At 37.9% G+C, this 10,137-nt stretch overlaps 1 pseudogene; it reads left to right on the forward strand.

Moving 5' to 3' along the window:
• The first annotated feature begins 8,458 nt into the window (after window positions 1–8,458).
• On the forward strand, window positions 8,459–9,127 carry LOC147879618 (germin-like protein 1-1 pseudogene; annotated as a pseudogene).
• The last annotated feature ends 1,010 nt before the right edge of the window (window positions 9,128–10,137 follow it).

Consider the following 10,137-nt stretch of genomic DNA (forward strand, 5'->3'; position numbering starts at 1 on the left):
TAGATCTAAACATTTGTTTGGATTTTGAAGTAGATAGTTTGGCAAGGGTTGATCTCATTGAGGATGAGATTGAACCGCAGCCCCATCATTGATATTGGGAAAACTATTTTACATATTGTCTCATTCTCCTCACCTCACTTAATTCTTGTATATGTGGGCTTGCAAAAAAGCATTGATGTTCTATTAAAATTATGTGCTTTGGTAATCATGGGCAATGTTTGGAAAGCAATGATGTACACCAAAATCTCACTTTCTGTATTCTCTGGTTTGCGTCTATCTACGCGTCTAAATGCGCATCTAATTCTCAGTGTAAACGTGCAAATAAACGCGTTAATACATGTGCAAATAGACACGCTGATAAACGCGATGTTAGACGAGCCCGTATTTTCTCAGATTAGATGCGCAATCAGACGTGTTAATAGACGTGCAAATAGACGAGTTATTAGACACGCTGGTAGACACGCCCGTAATTCCTCTACTTTCCTATAGACACGTCTGCTATTTTGCACGTCTACCAAGTGCGTCTATAGTTGCTTTGTGTTGTTGTGGGAGGTTAGTGCCTAGTCTCTTTAAAAATGTGCCTGGTTTATATATATATATATACGCAACGATCGGCCAACATAATGCATACAATTGATGTTTGGCAAGGTCGTTCCATAATCCTTGTCTCCCAAAGGTGCGCCATTAGGTAGAAGCTGGCACTCTATGATGTTTGGGGATTTGGATCATTAAATTTTGGAGAGGCCTCAAGTGAAGTTGAATTCACCCTAGGAAAGAACTTCCGACATTCACGAATCACCCTGGATGGTGGAACTTGCTATTTGGTTGTTCACAGTGCCTTTTTCCCTACACCTTGTCTCACTGTGATGATCGTTAATCATTATAAGTCGAGAGGAAACATCTTGGCTTGATACTTACAATCTGGCAAGCATGCATGATAGCGGTAGATCTTGGCATTTGCAAATTTTTTTGAAATTTCATCACCGCCCACTTATTCTAACCGGGTGTTTTGAGCATAGAGCAATTAAGTAGAATATCACACTCGGTTGGTATTGTGAGAATGCGTGATGCTATGACCGATCTTTTTGGGCTTAGAAACTTTAGGATAGCATACTAAAGTGATACCATGGGAATGAGAAGGCAATGTCTCACTGTGATGATTGTTTATCATTATAAGTCTATATATATATATAGGAGCAACGATCGGCCAACATAGTGCATACAATTGATGTTTGGCAAGGTCGTTCTGTAATCCTTGTCTCCTACAGACCCGCCATTAGGTAGAAGCTAGCACGCTATGATGTTTGGGGATTTGGATCATTAAATTTTTGAGAGGCCTCAAGTGAAGTTGAAATCACCCTAGGATAGAACTTCCGACATTTGCGAATCACCTTGGATGGTGGAACTTGCTATTTGGTTGTTCGCAGCTTACTGAATCTCAAAGATATCAGTATTCTAGTTGTTGATTGTCAATTGTAGTGCCTTTTGCCCTACACCTTGTCTCCCTGTGACGATCGTTAATCATTATAAGTCGAGAGGAAACATCTTGGCTTGATACTTAAACTCTAGCAAGCATGCATGATAGCGGTAGATCTTGGCATTTGCAAATGTTTTTTGAAAGTGCATCTCCCACTTATGTTCCAACCTGGTGTTTTGAGCATAGAGCAATTAGAATGTTACACTCGATTGGTATTGTGAGAATGCGTGATGCTATGACCAGTTGTTTTGGGCTTAGAAACTTTAGAATAGCATATTCAAGTGATACCATGGGAATGAGAAGGCAATGCTAGCACCAAATCACCTTTTCTAGACTAGGGGATTGATTTCTGTGTTCTTCAACTATGGAGATGCTCAGAGTACAAGATCATGCAACTTTTATAGCATTAGAACTCACAAATCTTCCCTCTTGCTACACACAATAGAAGAAATCATCTTCAATGATCCAAATGCTATCTGAAGAGCTAATAAGTGTTGCAAGGTGTGCGTTTAGAACTTACATCACCATGTGGGGGCATGTAGCCTTGCCTCTCTCCTAGTAGTCTTTCTTCTTATTTTCATTAATTGCAAGAAGATAGATAGAACTCAAAAATTTGTTACCCACTACTCAATAGAGCTGATTTTTTTGGATTTGATGATGGCTAGAAATGCTAGCTTAATACAGCCTTGAATTTTAGTTTTGCCTCATTTTGAAGCCATATTAATATATCATGTGTGCAATGCAGGTGGGAGTGGTGGGATGAATTCCTGAAGATTAACTCATGAGGTATGCAACAATGGAAATACCAATGGGCTGCATGTGCATACAAGGTTTTTGAATGCAGTGTAAACAGTCTAAACATCACTTATAATTTTGTCTAAAGATCACTAATACAAATTTTTTGAATGTAGTGTAAACAGTCTAAAGATCACTGATAATTTTGTCTAATGTAATCGTTATTTTAGTAGGGTTGAACGAATTTGGAGCATCATATCAAGGAGAATTTTAAGTTCATGAATAAGGTAAGAAATGAGGTTCACCTAAAATCTTTATTCCTTTAGTTAATGAATATCTTGATTAAAGTTTTGGAAAGAATGGTTCACATTTACTTCACAACTTTCATTTTAATTGGATTTTATCATTTCTTAAAAGTTGCTAAAGTAAGCATAATTTTCAGTTATACGTCATGCCTCAGAGTTTTGAGAGGTGTTTATTATAGCTATGATTATAGCTTCTAAATATAGAATTTTAGGCTTCAGCCTTGCATCCTTATGTTTTGCAGGCCTAGTGGTTTGACAAAATTGCATAATGGCCCCTCTCTTCCTAGTTCTTTGCCCATAGTTGATTAGATTTTTCTTATATCAGTAACATGTCACATCAAAGGTTGGTTGATGCTAAAATGCCTTATATATGGGAAGAAAAGCTATCGAAATTCACAGTTACGAGAGGAAAAGAGAGTGCTAGTGATGCAAATCTATGGAGAGATTTCAAACAAACAGCCTTTATGGTCTATCAAAAGCAGGTTTTTCAAGCATAGCATCTTGCTTATGCCCATGTACATAAAGTCCTAAGAGTTTGATTTTTTTCTTTCTAAAAAATGCATGTAACTATCCTTTTATGTTTCTTATTCTATAATACAAGTTCTTTGACATAAAAAGAGATGCAAATCTATTTTTAATCTTTAGGTTTTGCCATTGGAAATTCATAGATTAAAAATTAGGACTATAAAAATATTCATTGTCTAGCTATAGCATTTATAATAACTTGTGAATAATTGAATTTCTCATTATCTTAGAAATGTGAAATATTTCCTTTAAATTACTAGTTGAAAAGAATGACTCTCCTTTGAATCCCAGCCATGTGAAATAGTCATTAAATTCATGGTTGGAAACAAAGATTACCCTTTAAATCCCAGCCATGTGAAAGCTTGTGTTTAAACTCTAGGATGCTTTTTCACGATACCGATTGGACTAAAATCTCGTCTTTATATGACATGGTTCAAAAAAAAAATTTGGAGCACTAGGGCCAATGAATGTTCCCTGGACACTGTTATGGCATTGCCTACAATGGATCAAATGGTCAATCATGTTTATGTAACCAAGGGAACAAACACACTCTTCAATCATGATGGCAATTACAAACTATCTATTGCCCTTTTGTCCTCACAGATGGCGATACCTAATGCATGTAATATTTTCATTCCAAAAATTGTTTAATCTCATGCTCATGTTTTGAGTGTAGTGATACATGATGTACTATCCGATGTCCCTCATAGACGTACCAGTGTACTTAATGGAATTGGATATACTCAAACAACCTTGGCCTTTCTTACTCATCGATATTTAGGTATGATTATGATTTATGAACATGTGTAAGGAATATCAAGCCATGTAATAGGACATAGTGCAATGCCATTTAAAATGGAGGTATATTATACAAGTGGTCCATTTAGTTACCTCGTGTGGAAAATAAAACATCCATTTTTTAAAACAAAAGCAATTTTTTTGTGCCCACAAGCAAGCATGGTAGCTTAAATGTTGTTAATAGGGTCCCGAGTCGATAAAATGTATCTTATGTTAATAGGATCAATGATCTTATTTTTCACTTTAAAAAATCATTTTTAGTTGAATACTTGGTTTACATCGAACTCAAAGAGATATTTGAACATATGGATTGTGATAATCTAGCATTTCTTAGAGTAGAAGTCCTATTAGTAATTTAGTACTATTATGATTTTAAAAATGTGTTTGAGAATATTCTATCATCAAGTTTTGGGGTTGAACAATAGACAATTTGTGTCGTATGATTTGTGGCACTTCTTCTAAAGATGATTGCATCGAGTGCATGATGGGAAACATCATCATTGTCTATGAGAGAACATCATGCAATGCTGACATGAAGGAAAATTACCAATTAAAATGTACCTCCCCGGGCCCTGGAAATCCCATTAGTTCAGGGATTGGGGAGGGATTTAAAATGGCCATTTTAAATTGGTGAATTAATACATTTCATACTTTTTTTTTGGCTCCTTAGAGCGATTTAAACCACTCTACTCATGAATTTTTCCGATACCTGCTACAACAGGTTACTGCGTGATAAAAGGACTCACCATGTGGTAACCAAGTAACAACACCTCACGGTGTAAGAGCATACCACGGGGTAAAATATATACCTCCCGAAAAGGCTTATATACCATGTGGGCTTTAGTTCAGTATCGGTGGTATGGTTAATCAACCGTGTAGTACCATTTCTTATATATAATGGGCGCCCACCTCATACTGTTTGCATTTCTAAGATTCTAGCTCTACTTGGAGTCTCAAAAAACACAAAGAAGGACAAGCAAAACGGTTAAACAAAGCTTACAAATTTTTTTGTAAGTTTTGTATCCTTTTAAAAAGTGTCCAAGTGTTAGTGGTGGGCTCACTCAAGCTAGCTCATATGTACCCACGCTAAGACACAAAATGGATGAAAGCAAAACTCCTAGTTTACAATTTATCATTTGAGATTTTAAAGGATTGTTTTCATAAAGCAAATAATTTGTTTTAAAAGTCATAAGCTATATGTAAAAAAATCATATGTTTAGTAGTGATAAGCTATATACATTTTAAAAATAGTTAAAAAATTTGATGTTTTTGAAAGAAAGTATCTACATGCCAGTGGAGAGTCCATGTATGATCACTCATAACTACTCGCATATGGATACAAAATATGTATGGCACATATTGTGCCAGTGGGGGGTCCGCATGTGTCGACCCGTAACTACTTGCACATGGATGTAAAATATTAGATAATATATTATAGTTTATAGTGATTTATTCAAAAAAGAGAAATACTTGATTTGGTAGTACGTTGTGGATCACTTTTGCCACTTGATAATAACTCATTGAAAGTCTAGGTGGTTGTGTAGCTCGCAATTGCTAGCTTTCATCAACCCGCAAACTACATGGTAGAGATCGTTATGGACCACACTTGTCTAGTTACTAGCAAGACTCAATTCATGGCATATTATAGCATGCATTGCATTATAATTTGTAATACTTTACTTTCATTATAGTTAACTAAACTTATGTTACGTACATTAGGTTTGTCTAACCTAGCTAGGTGTTCTTTACTTTGTAGATCCAAACAAAGAATCTTCTTAAGTGCACATGTAAGTATCGCTAGCTATTGCACTAGTATGTGTGAACTATCGACATTCTTGTATAGAGAATGATGTCGCGAATGATAGTGCATATAGATGCTTACTCGGGAAAAGGAAACTTGCCATCTCACGCCTATTTCCATTAGTAGATGGCCATGTCTATAACCATCCAATTATGTTGGGATGAGGCAAGATGATTGGATGGTTGCTCCGCCGTCTTGAGGTATAGCACAAAGCATAGTTTTTGGAAGACATATTAATGACATGTTCTTGTTCCTATTTTGATTTTTTTTCAAATTACTACTAACATGTGAGGGTTTCTCACAAATGCTTGCACATTTTGATTTTTTTATATTTTATACCATAAAATCAAGGTTTAGGGTTTAACTTGGCCAGTAAGTTACTTTTGAATCTTGCAACTTGAAGTTAATACCACCCTTAAAATTCAAAATTTTAGAGTCTTTAAAGTCAATATTCACTCATAAATACTAGATAAGATTTACATATATGATTCAAATGATCAAGTTTATTTCAAAATAGGATCTACATAAGAGAGTTTGAGCTTCTCTTATTTTTCCTTACTTGCATATTAGTTTTGTCTATCCCAAAAGTGACCTAGTCCTCTATTTGGTGCATCCCTTCATAATTAATATACTTAACTCTACAAAGAGTGAGCTGGAAAACACAGCAACTTCTAAAGTCACTACTTAAAGGCTAATACAATGACGACCGTTGCTTGAAGCCCAAAAGTGTAATGTGACTAATTCTAACTGGAGCGACCTTTTTGAGTGTTTAACACATGCACCTAAAGTTTGGTAGAATGCTAGGACTTGACCCCCCAAAGCTAGAGTACGTTGCTTCAAACAGCATTGTACCCTACCCATCAAACACCGTAGTGTTATTTTCATTAGGGATATCAACTCTAAGCTCTTATTCATTGCACGAACTCGTACACACGGATTCCTTGAGCTTAAATCAAGTCTTCTTTTTTCTTGTCCCACCAAGACATAAGAATGGCATCAGTATTCATCACAACATCATTAAATTGAAAGTTATTTCTAGAAATTCAGATGAATCACAATGCATGTTCTCTTATTTGAATCCAAATTTTTTGTTTATAGTCCTAAAGGCATCTCCTAGTAGAATGGCTTTCCAATTTATTGGTTCCCCTATTGCAATATGAATGCATTTGAAAACTTTTTTCTAGCATGGGGGCAACGAATGAAGAGGTGGAAAATGTCTTTAGTTAACCCAGTACACCTCCTTCATTTTCCATCACCTCTCCCTATATTGAATCCTCTTGCATTAGTCCACACAACTTTGTAATTAATGAGCCAACTTAAGCAAGACATTTTCTCAAGTATCTTAGTGTTTCATAGTTTTCTAAATCTTTCATTACATTGTTCCTGTTGTCTTGTAAATTCCACCTTACATTAAAATTTCTAAAAATGTCCTCAATGTTAGAAGGAGTGGAATTGGGAAAAAGGATCAAGAAGGAGTAGAATTGGGAAAAAGTCTAAATTGCCCACCAGGCCAAATTCTCTGCAATATATCAAAAAGTTTACTCCTTTCCACGAAGTCCTACCTTGCCAAAGCTCCGATATGTTTAGCACTAGAGTCTGGCATTGATTTTTCCAAGCAAAATCCCTTCTAATTTTTGGCCAAGAAAGGAGATATGTATTATGGAAAAAAAATGATAGGTGTGTTATTGGCAGCGATCTCATTGAAGCTCTTGAATTTCAACGTGCTTTTTGTAATGATGTCAAAAGTAGCTTGCAATCTTGGTTTTTTTAAAATCATGTGTTGGAGACTTTAAAATCCTTGCACCCTCCACATTTCCTTCAACTCAAGAGTTGAAAAGCTATGGAGGAAATGAACTAGGAGTGTTGGTACACTAGTTTGGAAATGATGCAATATTAGTGGATGGCACACATGTAGAATGCTTGATTGATGGTAGAGCATTGAAGAAGGAATATCATATTTTTAAAATACAAGCAGCACGAGATTGGAAAGGCAATGTGTTGAAAGATACGTGGTGCTTTATTGGTAGAAATGAAGTGCTACATGAGAAATATCCCATGCTTCTTCGAGTTGCAGAAATTGCAATGTTGCAATGGAGTAGCATAGCTATTTGTGAAAGGGGATTCAGCATTCAAAACATCATTTAAAACAAGTTGAGAAATAGATTGGAAACCAAGAACTTGGATGCTCTTATGCGAATTTCAATTGAAGGTCCATCTCTAGCAGAATTTGATTTTACGCAGGCTATACAGGTATGGTGCAATGCAACAAAAACGTGCAGACATGCATATTCTGAAGTCGTATGAAAGTGTATCATGGATTCCTTATCCACATGTTTTTCTGAATGTATTTTCTGCATCTACATTTTCATGAATGTATGAGCAACCATCTTACTTCTTGCAACATGTCCATTCACATTCCCATAGCTTCAATATTATCTACAATTCCTTTAAAATCATAAATGTAAAAATTTTAAATTGTTAGGATATGTGGATGCACTTTTTCAAAGGCCTTGATGACAAAGGATATGTGGATCCATATGTATCTTGTAACATTCGTTGGCCCATAGTTGCGTCGACAAGAGGAAGAAGCCACAGCTGCGTGACAAGATGCGGCAGCAGCGAGGGAACTATGAAGACTTCGCATGAGCCTCAAGATATAGATTATTATTATAAGCACGTTGTGTGCAACGACTCGGTCGTCCTTTGGGATTCATAAAAGCCTCCCCGCTCCTCACAAACCTCATTCTGCTTGCATTTCTTCTCCCACTCTACCTGAGCAGCTGAAGCCTCATATCCTGCTTCCATTTCTACTTCGCCATGGCCTCCTCCTGCACAATATTGCTGGTCTTGTTTTGTTGCTTAATTGCACCCTCCATGGCTTCTGATTCTGACCCCCTTCAGGACTTCTGCGTGGCGCTTCCCGCCGGCCAGAATTCCAATATCGCCCTCAACGGTCTGCTTTGCAAGAACCCGGCCCAAGTCACCGCAGCAGACTTCCGATCCCCCTTCCTCCGCGACCCCGGCAACACCTCCAACCACCTTGGCTCCGCCGTCCAGCTCGCCTCTGCCCTCACCTTCCCCGCCCTCAACACCCAGGGCCTCTCCGTGGCTCGCATCGACTTTGCTCCCAAAGGTGGCCTCAACCCACCCCACGTCCACCCCCGTGCTTCCGAGGTCCTTTTCGTCGTCCAGGGCAAGCTCCTCGTCGGCTTCGTCAACACCACCAACTCTCTCTTCGAGCAGACCCTCCGCGCCGGCGACCTCTTTGTTTTCCCCCGCGGCCTTGTCCACTTCCAGCTCAACGTCGGCGATCACCCGGCCGTTGCCATAGCCGCTCTCGACAGCCAGAATCCCGGGGCCTCTCAAGTAGCCAAGTCTCTGTTTGCAGCCGAGCCTCCGCTTCCTGAGCAAGTGCTGGACACCGCTTTTGGCATCAGCGAGGATGCCGTCGAGGGATTGATTGCCGGAGTCAGCACGACTCTCTAGTGAAACGTCACCCCATTCATTATTTTGTTCAGATTTCATTGATTCATCAACATTCTTTCATACCGTAAAACTATTTGGATTCACAACTGTGTCAGTGATCGCCTTTATAATATGACCTTGCGGTACAATATGCATTGTTCTCCTTTTGCATTCCAATGTTCAACATACTTTGCTTGCAAGGCGGTTCGGCTTTTACGTCTCGCGTGCCGTAATGTGTGCCAACGAACCACTCACGACTTTCGGTGGAGGGACAGTCGGAAAAGAAGAATGTCAACCTATGGATATTCAAAGACTAGTATTTAATAGTTCATGAACATATTGGTTTCATGATAAGAGAGGGATAAAAGTGAGGGTGATAAATATTGAGAGCAAGAGGGAAAGGGGAAGCTAAGGATAAAGGAACCTCGAGGACTTGTTTTAAGGTCTTGTCACTCCATATATACGAGAGACCAATCAACAAGGAACTGTAGTTGATGAGTACATGAAAGGTTGCACTTATCAAATTAAAATTAGAATTCATTTGCTCTTTGACAAAGATTATCTTCCTTAGCAATGCAATCTCAAGTATAGTGCTTCCAATATGCTTACATTTATAGCAGGAATTTGGGAATTTAAAGAATTTAATAAACGTGGTGAGCGCCCAACCATTTGGAATCATAAATTAGAGCATGGACTAGGTTATTCTTGATTGAGATCCCATAGTACATATAATCTCCTCTTGGCTTTCGAGGGAGGGATGTAGACCATCTTCTCAAGAGTAGCTACAATTTTATCCAATACTTTACAAAACAAGTTAGACACATCAAGGAAATGGATCCAAATTGGACACTCGCTAATGAGCACATCTTTGAGCGAGAAAGAAGCATTGTATGGGATCATGTACACTAGGTTACCTCTCCATCCAATAGAGGTACACATGATCTATTTTCTTTAAATTAGAGATCAACAACCTCCTATTACATTCCTTCACCTAGAAAATGATATTCGATGAGATTATAAATAGCCTTATA

The sequence above is a fragment of the Dipteris shenzhenensis genome, chromosome 33 (assembly GCF_047967505.1).
Source record: "Dipteris shenzhenensis isolate YYH24624 ecotype China chromosome 33, Dip_SZ_1.0, whole genome shotgun sequence".
NCBI lineage: Eukaryota > Viridiplantae > Streptophyta > Polypodiopsida > Gleicheniales > Dipteridaceae > Dipteris > Dipteris shenzhenensis.